The sequence below is a fragment of the Podarcis tiliguerta genome (genome assembly GCF_965153285.1).
Source record: "Podarcis tiliguerta genome assembly, chromosome: 6".
Classification (NCBI taxonomy): Eukaryota; Metazoa; Chordata; class Lepidosauria; order Squamata; family Lacertidae; genus Podarcis; species Podarcis tiliguerta.
This window is the reverse complement of record NC_139539.1, coordinates 50,943,840-50,960,352: the sequence shown is the minus strand read 5'-3', so window position 1 is coordinate 50,960,352 and position 16,513 is coordinate 50,943,840. Positions and strand designations below refer to the sequence as shown.

General features: G+C 39.1%; 1 protein-coding gene and 1 long non-coding RNA gene across 9 annotated transcripts in view; one reads left to right on the top strand and one right to left on the bottom strand.

Annotated features, from left to right (window-relative positions):
- MAST2 (microtubule associated serine/threonine kinase 2) overlaps window positions 1–16,513 on the bottom strand; it is a 142,403-nt gene that overhangs the window by 83,183 nt on the left and 42,707 nt on the right. The gene's annotated exons all lie outside the window — the stretch shown is intronic.
- On the top strand, window positions 2,118–15,179 carry LOC310680821. 3 transcript variants are annotated; one of them, XR_014512958.1, is made up of 3 exons: window positions 2,118–2,231; window positions 10,711–11,072; window positions 14,995–15,179. It is a non-coding gene; the product is annotated as an uncharacterized lncRNA (long non-coding RNA). The 3 variants fall into 3 exon arrangements; XR_014512959.1 differs by lacking the exon at window positions 2,118–2,231 and adding an exon at window positions 10,495–10,595; XR_014512960.1 differs by lacking the exon at window positions 2,118–2,231 and having other exon boundaries at window positions 10,499–11,072.

Here is a 16,513-nt window from a genome sequence, read left to right as displayed (position 1 = left end):
ACATCCCCATTAGCTCTGAGAATACAGCTGGTCTGGTATGCTGGCATTGTGTTTATGACTGTTATTGTCACAACATTAAGACTATCTGTAAACATATTTTATTTTATAATTAATTTTTTAAGCATATTAAGCATATTAGTGCATATTAAGTGAAGCTAAGAATTTTTTCACCATGAGCAGATACAGTACATGCGTTGAACTGTTTTCACAAAGGTGTTGGGTTTACATTAGATGTATGATATAGAATTCAATTTTTAAAAATGCTTTGTTTCAGATCAACCTATTTATTTTTATGTTGTAAGTATAATATTTTACCACTAGATGGTATCATTATCCTACTTGACAATCTTGCAATATAGATAGGTAAAGATTAATAGTGTTCTGAAACCAGAGATATTTACGGTAAACGTTTACTACAGAAAAACCCCCACAATTATGCTACTTTTTAATCCTGGGGGAAACTTACCTATTTAAAGTAATTCTGACATCTCATGCAATTTTATTTACCAGACTGTCTGCTGAGTTGTTGTTTAAGCCATAGCTAGTTATATTGGTCCACTGAGTCTATATGGTTTACACTGCTGTAATTCGAATGGACCTTTTGGATCAGCTTTGCTCTTTCCTATTAACAGCAAACCATTTTATCTTTGGGCTCAGGGTTGCATCCAAACCAGGACTCGTGGTTTGTTTCACTCTTAGCAAGCTATAATCTGTAGGCAATGTTCTTGTTTCCTCCACACACTAGCAAGGTGGAGGAAAAATAGTTCAAAAAGTCACATTCACAATAAACCATTAACTATGCTGATGGTGGCATGTCAACTGAGCTGGCAGTAGCTCTCTGGGATTTCAGACAGTCTTTGGCAGTCCTACCAAAGATACCGAAAGTGTGGACCTAAAACCTTTTGCATTAGAAGCATCTGTTTTACCCCACTGAGCTACAGCCCTTAACCTTAACTTCCATATTCTCTTCGGAAATTCTGATTGCATCCTGTAACAACATAAAGGTGAAAATATTCTTCTAGTTCCTTGTGCTTAATGTTAGGGCACCCTCACCCTCCCAAACCACGGAGGCATCCATTGTGCTTTGAAAATTCTGTATGAAGGAAAGCAATTTTCCTTGAAGTCACAGCCATCAGCAGTTGGAGGGCTGAACCAGTTTACTCTTCCTCGCTTGGAAACAGCTTGACTTTATCTGCTCAAACCTCACTCGCTGTGGATTTCTTGGATCTGGGTAGGTAGAGCCTGAGAATCCTGGATAGTCAATTATCTGTCTCCAAAGTACAATGACATGCAAAATCTGTCCTGACTATCGGACTGTTGGTGATGCAAAGCACTAGAAACTGTCCTCACGATGTGTGATGATTAAGGACAATTGAATTAATTCATCTCTTCCCTTCAAATGTCACTTAAGAAAAGCTTGGCAATACTTTAAACAGCTATATATTCATGGATACCAGTAGGAATCACAGCAGGGAAATTAGTATGCCAGCCTAGCTAATGAAGCATTTCAAGTTTGGAAGCTGCATATTACTGGTGTCCCAGCTTAGTCATAGCATTCTGAATGTACAGATAATATGAAAGAATAAGGTCTTTTGCAAGTTAAGAAAAAGGTTTCCATCTACTCATACAGAAATGACAACCTAATAAATATACTGTCAAGCTGTGACCAGCTTTAACCCTGGTAGTAATTCTCCACAGTTCAATAAATCTATTCCTAAATGTACTAATTATGTTTAATGCTTTGTCTCACATAAACCCCTGCATACAAATTAGAAGGAAACATGAAAGCACAGCTGGGTCAAGTGTACTGTCCATTTCTTAAGAGTACTCTGGCTGCCAAAACACAAATTTAGTTTGCCCTAGTTACTTCAGTCTAGGTATGTTTTAAGGTTATAACAACCTTACAAATGTAGCTATTTGCACAAAATTCTATATAAGTACTAAGTCCTAAGCTATTTAAATACATATAGATAGAAACCAGCACTGTGAGCCAGTGTCATTATTTACGGTAAGTATTGGTGAGATAATGTTCCCTATTGCCAGCCCCACTAGTAACCTAGCAGCCATGTTTAATACTAACTAAAGCTTCCGAATGATATTCAGTAACGGCTCCACATGCAATGCATTGTGGGGGGTCCAATTGAGAAGTCACCAAGGGACACATAACTATGACTAGGCTGTCTTTGTCCAGGAAAGGTCATACTTGATGCCCCAGGAACAGCTGAAAAAAGGCAAGTACCATGGCTTCTACTGGGCATCCAGTGACAATGGTGAATTGGTACCTCCAAACATATCTTTCAGAGGGAGAGCAATTACAGATGGTGCACCTCTGCCCTGATAAAACAAGCCATTAAGTTTCACTTAATTGGCCCTCAAGCAGTCCACTAATGAGCTCAATTTAGAATCTCCATGGCCTCCCTTAAGTTTGATGGAAGGAGAAACAAAGCTGGGTGTTAGAAGTTAAGTGTACCAATCTCATTTCATTCAATGTTTCCATGAAAAGGCTAAAAAGTATGGGAGACAAAATGGAACAAGCAGCAGTCTCCCAAATACCACTTTCTGAAACTGGCCATTCAAGTAGGGCTGGAACCACTGAAATCTAGTGCACCCATCCCAAACCAAGGCAGAACTGCCATTGTCAAATAGCATCAAAAGCCACCTAAGGATCCAACAGAATGGGCTTCCCTTGGGATATAATTTATAATACATAAGAATGACAAAAAAAGTTCCTAAAATGAAACCAGACTGAAACAGCTTCAGAATATCAGGTCATCCAAGGGTGCCTGCAACAATCATTCACTCAAGAATCCTTCCCAAGCAGTAGAACCAATATCAAAATAGATTTCCACATACTGATTTAACACACAAATGCACCATGTGAGAGCACTGTGTGTCAGCTAATCCTTAGCCCTACAGAGGGCAACCTTGGCCTAATTTCACGTGGGTGACTAAGATGGGGGGATAAAGCAGAAAGAGGAGGAAGTGTGGCAGAAAGAGTGAAAAGGGCCCCCTGTGCGCTTTGGACTTTGACCCTACCTAATTTAACTCTGGCTCTCTCCGCTGCTGGTTCAAGTTACTACTGAAGGAGTGTGGCCCTCCAAAGAAAAATGTTGCCACCCTACCTCATAGCTTCTGTGAAATTATGCTTAATTTACCAATTGGCCCAATAAAAAACATTTTCCTTTTGCATCAGAACGTTCTTTTAAGATTCAGCTATATTAAATTTTCACTTCTCTCACTAACTTTAGCGCAATATTTCAATGACTACATCAAATTTAAATGTTTCTTCCTCGTTACACTTCAGACTAGAATTCCCAAGCTGCTAAAGGTGCAAACCTCAATGACACAGCGTACAGCAGCAATTAATCAGTACTACCAGGCAGCATTATTATTTTCTTTTGACAAACCACCGCTTTGTTGGCAAAAAATGTTTAAGAGTGTACCAACTGGCATTTCCCTAGTATAAAAACATATTAACGGCTCATATTTCCAAGTTCAACAAGAATACTTGGTATTAAGCTTATTTATTTTGGGAGAAGTCAATATTATGTTTCAACGTGCGGTTATTATGAAAGAACACAGAGGGTTCAAATTACTAATTCTTCACTGGTCACCATAAAGAGTATTTTATTGTGCACCTATGTTCATGGAGCAATCATAGCTCAGATGTAAGAGCAATCAGATTCGATTTTCCAGTGTTCAGACCGGCTTAGCTCCTAGAAAAGAAGATATTCCCATCCTCTCACCTACTACTGCAAACTTCACAAATGCTGGGAAATTAGAACAAAAAGGAAACCACTCTTGTGAGGCTTAGGAAAGCAAGCTGTGTTTCTACTGTAGCATTCTCAGAAGAGCATTACTTGATCAGTATCTGGCTTTGAAAGCACCAACAGGCCTCATAACAGCAGCAGAACTATAGTACACTGATGCCTCACATGATTATGTTCTAAACCCTCTTTATGAATATGAGCTTTTAGAAACCACTAGTAGAAACAGTATCTATATTCTACAAAGAATACTTGAATAAGCACTCATTCATCTTGAACAAAGCATGCTTTCCAAGACTGGGCATGCATCAAGAACAAATACATCATCGCTGCTGCTACAGAATATAACCAAATCCAGAAACAAACATGTGCTAATTTAGTCTCCCCTCCCCTCAGTATGATACAATTATTAACTATGACTTCTCATTAAAGTAAAACTGCAGTTTACTGCTAAGCAATTTTGAATATGTACAAAACAATGGTAAAAATGTGTGGGGTAAGAGATCGAAAACAATCATACAAAACATAGAAGCTGTAAATTCCCAAGTATAAATATTTTGTCATCAAAGCAGAAACTGGTGGAATTCTCTCTCAGGTAATTTTGTTACTAGTGCTTGATATAAAGCGACACACAAACCATTACATTAAGTTGGAAATTCATTCACAAAAGTTATGAACTTAGGTTTTTTTAAAAGTGTATTGTGTCACCAAGAAGCCACAACACTCAAACCAATTTGAGATTTAGGGAATTCTACATATTTCATGACACACAGAAGTGTGGTCCCAGCTGCTTGTTCTCATACCCCACTGTAATGAAGCCTAACAATATACAACTTTTAAAAAACCCCGCCTGTTCTTCTCACTTACCTGTTTTCACACCTGTGTCAAACGTTTAATTTTAAGCTCTTCAGAGCAGAGCAAAGACTTGCCTTCTTGCAACAAGAAAAAATGCCATGCATACTGGTAGTGCTATATAAAACATTAGTAACTTAGCACTTTGCTCACTAAAGCCCAGTCATGATGGGTTAAAAAGGTCTTATCTGCCTATGAATATACTGATGGTTTGGATTCCCCCAACATTACAGAGGGGACGTTGCTGATACCTATTTGTCTGAGCTAAAAGCCTAGTATTGAGAGCTCTCTATCAGCCTTAATTGCATTGGGACAGAAATCACTTGACTCCATGGGTATTTGAGGCACAAATACGTAAATTAGCATGTGCTAAGTTCATGTCTAGTCTTCTGTATCATTTCTGCCTCCAATAAGCTCACAAAGCCATTTGAGCACCTGTATAATTGATCCTGATAGACCTTCATTTTCAGAAGGGACATATCATACTGTGCACCAGTTGCCATCTCCAAGCATTTTTTAAGAGTTGTCCTATACTGATGTCATTATATAAAAATCAGATCAAAAATATGAATGACATCTGGCAGGCTTGAAACACTAGGTTCTCAGCCTCGCAGACATGATGGAGCCATCATTTCCTACATCTTCAGCTGATAAAGCAATCCCCCCCCCACTCCCTCCTTTTATCTGTGAACATGTGAGTGCGGTGGAATTGTGAAAAGAGTATGCCCATTTCCAGCCATACCTAGTTCGACCCTTTAAAATGCCTTAATTAAAAGACAATGTTCTGTTCCTCAAAGCATTGCTCATAATCTCTAGTGCTCTCTCTGTACTATTCCACAAGGCTCCATGTAGCGATAAGGGAATATCTGCTTGCTCAGCTGAAGCGGAACAAAGACTTGATGGGTTTTTTCAAGTGCTTGACCTGAACTCTTGAGCAGACCAATTTCTCCCTGCATTTCCCCGACAAAAGAAAGAAAAAATAATTAACTTAAGGAAGAGCGGTAAACAAGCAAGGAAGAGAGCACAAGCAGCTGTTGTGGCCAGACTGTGGGTTTTTTACTTAAATATTAAATTTTCTGATGCAGAAGCATCAGAATGTTATCAAAAGCAATCCACTGATCAACCAGAGTGACAACTTTCTCCTTCCCATTAAAACACTTTTAATAAGCCCAGAAGCCAAATATGCCTCGGCATGTCTCAAGCCTTCAATCTAATCTTCATAAAACATTAGCTGCAGATCCTTACTCAGTACTTGCTCTCCCCCGCCCTCCACTTTCCCACTATTTCATTTCCCACCTTCTACAACTCCAAAACATAAGCACTTATTGCAGTGAGTCATTTGAACATATAGGCACTTTCTTCAAGCAAGGATCTGGAAACTCTCAATACTTGAGAGAAAGAGCAACAAGACACCTTTTCAGCTTTAATTCCATCTAGACACCAGGACTACAACACCATCCAGTTTTGCTGTTCTCAAACAACTAAATGTTCTGAATTTTATTGAGGGGAACTCCTTTTCTGACAGGCAGAGAAGTATAGCATATTTACTATACATATACATAGGTAAAATGAGAGGAAAGCTAGCTTTCTCACCTATTCATAGAATCATAGAATCATAGAGTTGGAAGAGACCACAAGGGTCATCGAGTCCAACCCCCTGTCAAGCAGGAAACACCATCAGAGCACTCCTGACATATGGTTGTCAAGCCTCTGCTTAAAGACCTCCAAAGAAGGAGACTCCACCACACTCCTTGGCAGCAAATTCCACTGTCGAACAGCTCTTACTGTCAGGAAGTTCTTCCTAATGTTTAGGTGGAATCTTCTTTCTTGTAGTTTGGATCCATTGCTCCGTGTCCGCTTTTCTGCAGCAGCAGAAAACAACCTTTCTCCCTCCTCTATGTGACATCCTTTTATATATTTGAACATGGCTATCATATCACCCCTTAACCTCCTCTTCTCCAGGCTAAACATGCCCAGCTCCCTTAGCCGTTCCTCATAAGGCATCGTTTCCAGGACTTTGACCATTTTGGTTCCCCTCCTCTGGACACGTTCCAGTTTGTCAGTGTCCTTCTTGAACTGTGGTGCCCAGAACTGGACACAGTACTCCAGTACTCATGACAAAGCAAAAGGGCATGTACAATGGTGGCACATGGCCACAAAAATTTAATGACCACTGCATGGTGGAGTGGAAGGTGGACAATTCAGGGAGGTAGCAGAAAAAGAACCATTTCTTCCCCTGTACTAGATGGTACTCACACTCACAGGTCATTCTGCCCGGATGCTGAGGTCCAGCGCCGAAGGCCTTCTAGAAGTTCCCTCACTGCGAGAAGCAAAGCTACAGGAAACCAGGCAGAGGGCCTTCTCAGTAGTGGTGCCTGCCTGCCCTGTGGAATGCCCTCCCATCAGATGTCAGAGATAAACAACTACCTGACATTTAGAAGACATCTGAAGGCAGCCCTGTTCAGGGAAGTTTTTAATGTGTGACATTTTAATGTATTTTTGATCTTTGTTGGAAGCCGTGCCCAGAGTGGCTGGGGAAGCCCAGCCAGATGGGTGGGGTACAAATAATAAATTATTATTATTAATACCAATTACTGCTGGCAGAGAGAGCAAAGGGCAGCAGCAGTTCAGGACATAGCCCTGTTCAATAAGCAACATAAGGTTACCAGACGTCCCCGTTTCCTGGGGACAATCCCCGGATTTACAAATCAGTCCCCATACAAAATCCATTGAAGATGGAAAATGTCCCCGGATTCATTGAAAAAAAATCTGGTAACCTTAACGTAAGAGCAGTCGCAATAGTAGTCACTGCTGAAAAAGACTAGTTTTCTGTGTGAATGAAAAATATATCAATCTGGATCTAGCTGCTAATATGTTGAGGGGGTGGGTAGTATGGATCCTGGAAGATGCCCTCAAAATACTGCTGCCATGGCAGGATTCCTGTGTTATCGACTACTGCTTTTTGTGAATAGTTCTGTTGTGCTTTTCTGCATATCCTCTCCTTTGGAGCTCACTGCTTACAATCTTCCTCCACACCAGCCACGTCCAATTTCATACTATTCAATAGTGCATATTCACGAACCACATATATATGTACCTTCAATTTGGGATAATACAGCATCTGATGAAGCAGACAAGAAGCCATGAACACGTATGTCATAATAAATCTGTTAGTCTTTAAAGTGCTGCAAGTCTCTTTTTTCTGCAAGAAACTAACATTACTTTTCCTCTGGAAATCAGTTCTACTGAATAGATCAGCATGAAACTAGACATGACAGGGCAGCCACATTTCTCTTTACCTATCATGCATAAAGCAAGAATAGCAGTCTCATTTTTACATCAAAGCGAATGCACAAATATGGGATGGCAAACTCTTCCTACCTGCCCTCACCATACCTCTGCATGCTCTATTGCACCAGACACATTTCTCCAAGTTTAGCTCATTTCTGATTTCTAAGACAAGAGCTCGTGATGAGGCAAGGGGAAGGAAGGGGAAAAGCTCACCTCCTCATACCTATGCATTCATTCTGATGCTGTTCTTATTGGACATTCCTTGAGACAATGGTGTAGAAGGTGATTAACAAATTAATCATAATAAATAAAATAAAGAATAGACACCTACTCTTGCTATATAAAACCACTTTGAGGTTGTTGTTTACAATCAAGCAGAATATTTTTAAATAAATAAATAAATAAATAAATATACATAAGCAGGACAGACACATGCATGAACAAATGTGACTGCTTTCATCATGTCTAGTTTAGACCTTTTAGGGGGAAAGAGCACAAGATCTCCAAAAACTAAACCAAAGAACTCTTTCTGGTAACTGTCAGAAAAGCAAACTGGCTGCCCCTGCACTCACTGGGGTTACTATTAAGTGGCAGCAGACTTATAAAAAAGCCCAGGCTCCAAAGATCCATGGAATTATGTTTGTGTACACACGTACATGTTGATTCAGATTTAAGATTACATTAACTTCTCAAATTAGCTTTACTAAAGTCGAGCTCCCTGCAGACTTGGGCAAAACAGCTGATGAGCCTCTGTGGAGCTTCCTCAGAATGCACTGTCAAAGCTGCATCATCTGCAAGCAAGATCTCTCAGATAAGGGCCTGCCACACTTTTGTCTTAGCGTGGTGATGTGCCAGGTTCAACAGACCCGTCACTCCTCGAATGAAAGTACACACCGCCTTCAGCCAAGCTAAAGGCATATGGGAGCAACAGGGAAAAGAATATCACAAAGCAAATTGGGGGAAGGCATTCAATGTTCTTGTGGAAAAATACATTCATTTTGTAAAGCTTAGGTGGGCATCCTATCTTTCTGAGCAGTGTGAAGAGTCCTTTTTGGATGAGTCCTTTTGGGATGGGGGTGCTCAATTAGGCTCATTTGTATAGTGATAAACCATGGTTTTGTGTTTCATCTGACGTGGACTACAGAATTCTAAACATGGCTTTCTGCTTTCTTTTTCTAAACTATATGGTTTTATCAATCTTTGCACTATGCTGATGAAATACAATACCAAACCTACCATTTACAAAGAATTATTTTTACTGTTACAAATCAAGGAACCAGGGAACATGACTTTCTTGGTAGTGCCGCCCACCCTGTAGAACACCCTCCTATCAGATGTGAAACAGGTAAACAACTATACTACTTTCCAAAGACATCTGAAGGCAGCCCTGTATCAGGGAGTTTTTATTGTTTAATGTCTTACTTTATATTATGTTGGAAGCAGCCCAGAGTAGCTGGGATAACCCAGTTGGATGGACAGGGTATAAATAATAAATTATTATTATATTATTATTGCAAGTCCCATCAGAAGGCACAAGATTCCTGCAAAGCAGGAAGGTTGGATTAGATGGCCCTCAGGGTCCCTTCCAGCTCTACAATTCTGTGATTCTATGAAAGTTAACATACCAATTTAATCTAGCGGATTTTTTTGCACACAATATCCAAGAAGACTGGCAAGACAATCTGAAAACTATACAGTCTGCACTACACCTGCATGCAAAGATATACAGTTAAGCACATATTGGAATTTTTAGTTTTAAGTAGAGGGAGGAGCACAGCATAATCCTATCCATATTTACACAAAAATAAGCCCCACTGTGTACAATGAGTATTTCTTCCATATAGGTCTGTATGGGACTGCACTCTTAACCATCTCAAGGTTTAATTCTCAAGTGATGGATCTTTGGTTAATGCATCATAATGAAAACATTAATACTTTGTAATTCCTCCTTAGTTAATAAAATGTTCAAGGGAATTAACTTCAGTGATTGATCATTCTACTAAGCAAACCCCACAAGGCAAATTAAACAACTACAAATGGGTAATTAACCCAAGTTGCAAGTCAGATGGTTTCCAGCTATTCCTCATGAGAGCAAGATACAGAGATTGGTAAGGAGTCAGTCTCTCTCTCTCTCTCTCTCTCTCTCTCTCTCTCTCTCTCCCCCCACACCTGATTCTAAAAGAATTTTGCCTTCCATGCTAACACATGATTTGAGTCACTTTCAAGAGTCATATTATGCTCTGGGTTTTGCACTTATGGGACAGGCAGTTTATTCTACATTCTGGGAGGGGTCAGAGTTGACAATCACCCACCATTTAGATGGCTGCCCAATAAAGAGAACACAATGATGGCTTAAAAAGCAAAATATTATTCCTTAACTGTATTACCGTAAATACTTCATCTCAAAATATGTTACTATTGTAAGTATGTTCTGTGAAAAGCACTGTCTCATGTAAACAAGTTTTTTCTCAGACTGGTACTTTGGAGACATAGATGACACATTATAAATAGCAAACCAGCTTGCCAGAGCTTGATTTGAAAAGCACTTACCTTAATCAGCTCAAGAGCAAGGATATTTATAATGGCAAGATGGCGATAGCGGCTGTGACTGCACTTTTGTGTTTCCCTGCAGGGCTGGCTGTGTTCGCATTTTGTTTTGTGCTCAATTTGGTTCTCTGGGGAGGAGTAATTGTTCTTTTATTTATCATCTTTGTCTTTGGTTCCATTTATTATATGATTTTGCGACTGCCGTTTTTCTATTCCTTAGCACCACTTTTTTCCCTTCTCTCTTCACCGACAGTGAGGCCTGTCTAGCCAAAACCAGCTTTTTGTAACTGAACGCAGGAACCATTATACAGTGTACCTGCTTGTGCCACCAAGATCAACTGTACCCATATCAGTTAGAGAAGCATCTTTCGTCTGCTGAGGAACTATGGTTCCACCAAAACGACTGAATGTAGTATATTGATATATTTAGCTGCAAGATGCTGCAAGCAAGTACCTGCAGTACAAATACACTGAAAGTTACACATTGGAAGAAGACCAAGGAACTTTTCTAACAATCTCTGAATTACAGCTCTTAACTTAAAGACAGTGATGATAGAAAATCCAAGATCTGCAAGCAAAGAACTAATTGTTGAGTCTCTCTGGGATCAAGCAATGGTAATTATCATCATTTTCTCTGGGAAGCTAATGAAGAATTCTGTTTAACAATGACTTTATTAATTATTTTGTTTCCATTTTGTCCGCAGGCATTGCTTTATTGTCAAATATTTTGTCCGTCTTAAAGTTAGTATTTGCAATCAGTTGAGTACTCTGCATTTTCTTACTGTTTCTGCAGGGTAAATTATATGGCTGGGCTCCAAAGAGATATTTTAAGGTCACCTGAGGGATTACGTATGCCTAAAAGCCATTTTTTTCACTGAAAAACAGCACTCTTGCAACAAACACATCTCAAAATTCTGTTTGCAGTTTCTCAGATGCAAAAGTGATATTCTAGGTGCTATAAGGGGCTGAGGTTCAAGAAGCTCAAGCCCAAAGCCCCCTTGCAGTCCTATACTGTGTCCTATTACTGGCACAAATCTGAGTTTGACCATGCTTTCTTGCTGCCGACTTTTAGTTTGTATGTTTCAGGTATGATTTTTGGAAATATTAAATATATATAGTCTGAGGTTCAAACTCTAGGGCTACACTTACTATTAGATGAGTGTGTGAGTCAAGTAGAAAGGTTAAGGGATTGAATTGAAATAAAAGAGCCATTTAAATCCCATAATTAATTTAAAAATTCTTATTTTAATCTATTAAATGAAGACAGGCTTCCTATCTGAAAATATTACTGCAACTCTTAGGAAAGAATGAAGAGCTCCCCATCTGTACAAACAATTACTGTTTAGGCAAGAAAAGCATTAATAGCAACCAAGACAGAACAGGATGAGGTTATATGAACTTCTTTGAATAAAGAGCATTCCTTTAGGATACATTTGGAACAGATTTACAAAACTGAATCATGTTGACTGTGGGACAAACAGAACTTCAATAATGTTACCCACAAATATTTTGGGATCTAGTGTCTTTACTGTATTCACACTATTTCCTGGATAAAATTATAATCTTGAAATGTATGTCTTCCCTTTGGTAAAGTTGCATAAACTTTTTTCTAACTTGCTTTTTGTGTGTATGCCACTATTATTTTTTTATTTAGCTATTGATAACCCACCTTCAAATTTCAAATCCCCTAACAAATGGCAAAAATAACCTTCAGCTAAAGAAAACACAAATAATGACGTATTTTAGTTGTGACTTTTACTCAAAATGAAGTTAATTGTTATGACCCATCAGGGAAAAAATCCATATTGAAGCAATATCTTTTCTTAAGTAAACCAAACTGTCACAAAAATGACCCTTATCTTATGTGTTCTACAGAACTCTTCACCAAACTAGATGGTAAACAAAGTGGGGCTGGGGAGAAAATGTAGAATACAGGAGCCATTAGGCAGTATCCACCTAACAAGGGGTTTTAGCTGGCTTTTGTAACAGCTGGCTTTTGTATTTCTAGAGGTGGAGAATCAGCTATTGAGTGTTTCTCTCTCCCCAAAGACCCTGGTGCAACTGGAAACCTACAGAGCCTCATTTAATGATCTGCGTTATCTGTCCACAATCCATCTTAAGACTCTTACAGATGCAGATTCATTACTTTTACCAGCCAACTTTTTTCCTCTCCTGCTTTATTAACCTGATGAAGAGTTCTGGAGAATTTGAAAGCTTAAACTATTTTGTGTCCTTTTGGTTGACCCAATAAAGATATGGCCCTAAAACAGATCCATTTCTTATAGGTCACTTACCTTCACTTTCAAATAAAAGTCATAGGGACTGTGGTTTTCTTTTAGATACTGAACCAAGTCAGAAATATATTTCCAATTCACTTCAATTCATAAATGGCTATTACATCCTGATGTAAGCAGTACAAGAAGCCTATTAATGCAAGAATTAACACATCTATCCCAGACATGTACAACCCAGTTACTTCAAATGTTCTCTAAAGCCTTCCATGCTAAAGCAATTACCTCTCCTAGCCATGTAGCTGATGAAGGAAAGGGCAAAAAGGATCAGTTCAGAATCCATTATCACCTCCCTGCTATGCTAATCTAGGTGCCATACTTATTTGAGCTTCAGTGATATTAAAAGAAGCATTTGTCTGCAAAACGGTTTATCTGACCATAACTCCATGCAATCAAAGCCTCTATCCTGAACAGCTGACTCCAACCTTTCTATAATTTAAAGTAATAAGAACAAGTAATAAGTGAAGAAAATGACAAAACAAGGATAGATGCAATTTTACCACTGTCTTAAAACCCTAATTATAATATAAAAATGGCAAAGGCAAAGAAGAAAGTGCATAGGGGAAAAGTTTGGGGATACCCAAAATTCCAATTTGTGATGCAGAAACATTTATGTTATCACTTCGAAAATCATATATTTCTGCTAATGTTTCACTTCTTTTGCTTTTTATTTTATTTCCCTCTTCCTCTCTTTATCTCTATTGTCCCTTTCTTTTCTTTCTTCTTTGTTTTGTATCTTTTGTAGTTGTAATTTTATTGTATTATGAGAAAATCGCAATAAAAAATATTGCTACAAAAAATAGAAGAAAAAAGAGAAACTGACATATTTCTAAAATCTAACACTACCTATCATGCTAACTTTTTAATAAGTCACCTTTTCATCCTGAGAATTGAATAATGCATTTATTGAATAAAAGAAAAAAATAAAAGCATGAATTATTGAATTGCATGCACATTTCACAATGCAGAATACCTAGAGGCAAAGAATATACTTAGGAGCTCCAGGACACTAAATGTTTTCTATCTTTGACATATTTAGGCATGAGAACTTTGGAGGATTACAGAAAGAATCAGCTTTGTTGTTTTGTGTGTTTTCATTTCTCAGCTTTCAGGTTTCCTGGGTGTAAAAGAAATAGTAACATACAACCAACAACAGGTTGACATGATACACAAAAATCCAAAACTAAAATGCCATGCCAAGAAGGGGATGAGCTGTACAACCCAAACTGTAGGCAGGAAGTACCTGTTCCTGTTCTGCTGCAGAGAGAATACGTATGAAGGATGCGGAATACACAATAATGTTTCAACTTCCCTTTGTGCAAATTTAGTTACCGTATTTTTCGCCCTATAGGACGCACTTTTTCCCCTCCAAAAATGAAGGGGAAATGTGTGTGCGTCCTATGGGGCGAATGCAGGCTTTCGGTGAAGCCTGGAGAGCGAGAGGGGTCGGTGCCCGCTCCGGGCTCCCACGGCTTGCGGAGAGTTGCCTGCATGCTGAAGCCTGGGCGCGCTGAGCACAGCGAGCCCAGACTTCGTGCAGCTCTCCGCAAGGCGCGGGAGCCCGGGGCCGGGCTCCCACGGCTTGCGGAGAGTTGCCTGTTCTGGGGGCTGGGGTCAGGGGAAGCTCGGGCTACCCCCGCCCCAGCCCCGTGCCTGGGGGGGGGGAAATAATTTTCCCCCTTTATTTCCCCCCCAAAAAAACTAGGTGCGCCTTATGGGACGGTGCGTCCTATAGGGCAAAAAATACGGTACTTTCTTGTTTGCAGCAAACCATAGTCCATAATTACATTTTAAATCACAAACCATGTTTTGCTCTTGCTCTGTAAAACCAGGATCAACCTAGTTTACAAACCTAGGGCAAACAATGCTTTGAATGTTCGAATGAAATGGCAAACTATACATAAGAAAAAAACTAAATAAACACCAAGGACTGCACAAGGACAGTGAAAAGGGAAGCTTAAAATCAACACTCCTTTTACTGTCAGACCATTAATGCACATTAGCTAAAGAGAGAGAAAATATTCAACCCAAGCATGGCCAATGTTTTTTTTAAAAAAATACAATTAGAATCAATAAAACTATTGCTGATTTTATTCTGAATTATTTGATGAAGTAAACCTTAAAGGCTTTGTCCAAATTAATATCTAGCAGTAACAATTGTCTTCATCCTTCTTTCATGTTGGATTATTCTGGATATTCAAATTCTGCACCCTCTTGCCCTACCGCCCTCATCTGTCAATAATCAGGAAAAAGGAGGGTACAGAAACCAGCATCAGGAAGGCAAGCCGACCCAGTGGACCATGGGATAAAGGATCAGAGGGTGAAAACAAGCCATCTACAGTGTCCACATTTTTGTTTTCAAACTGGAACTCTGCGTATTCCTTGTACTCTATAGAACCAGAAATAAATAAATCAGTAAATTGTTCTCTAATCCTTTCTTTTCATTGTCAATTTAATACTGTAAACATTACATCATATCCAGAGTGAACAGCAGAAACAAGATCTATATTTCATAATATTAAACAAGCTGACAATCATGTTTTCTTTGAACATCAAGAGAATGCAAATAGAAGGGCAAAATGCAAGATATCATTCAACTTGGACAAAAGCAATTTAAGACATTTATGAAGGTCAGTAAATGCCATAAATTCAGTGAACAGAAGCCAATTATTGGAGATCTCTTACAGATACCAGTCATCTGCCAAAGAGCTATCTACTTAATACTTACTATGCATCAGTTCAGCAAAGTCGACAATTGCATTTTCTTCTATTACATTTTCATGACTCTGAGATAAGTATATAGCCTTCTCTTCCTTTAGGATACATGCTTTCAAAAAGATCAATAAACTAATGTACCTACTGAAAGCAATAATTATAGCTGACCAGGAATTATTTAGGACAGAAGGAAAATAAACCCTTTAGGAAACAAATACGGACAGAATGTTTTTAAGTAAACAATCCAGTCCTTACTCCAGCAGTACAAAGGAATAATATATTTAAAGACTATGCACGTATACCTCCAGATTTTTGAGTTGTTCAATATACATGAGCCTACATGCCACCCTGGCTGAAAGCAGGTCAAATGGAGGCATAAACTCTAGCTATTTTCTAACTCTAGTAGGGCACTGAGAGTGTGTAGTCGGTGTGTTCCCTCCCATTTTTCCTGTTAATGTGAACTATGGTATAGCATTATGTTGCACCAGCACTAATTGGTTTGCTTTTTAAATCAGGTTAGAAACCAAGATTAAAGCTAATTCTGAACATTTGTGCACACGTAACTAACTGTGTGAATTATTAGTTAGCTGGATTAATCTAGCTGTCAACTGCTGGCTCTCAGGAATGAATGGACAAAGGGCACCAGAACAGGAACAGAGGCGAGAGAAGAGAGTTCAAAGGTTGTACTAGGAACAATTTACTAAGGCTCTACAGTGGTACTTTGGGTTAAGTACTTAATTCGTTCTGGAGGTCTGTTCTTAACCTGAAACTGTTCTTTACCTGAAGCACCACTTTAGCTAATGGGGCCTCCCACTGCTGCCGCGCCGCCGGAGCACGATTTCTGTTCTCATCCTGAAGCGAAGTTCTTAACCCGAGGTACTATTTCTGGGTTAGCGGAGTCTGTAACCTGAAGTGTCTGTAACCTGAAGCATATGTAACCCGAGGTACCACTGTATAATCCATATCATATAAAACCAATTATAAAGGCCCTCTTAATCTTCAACACTCAAAGATGGTATCAAAGTAGTAACTTGACAAGAGAGACAAAAA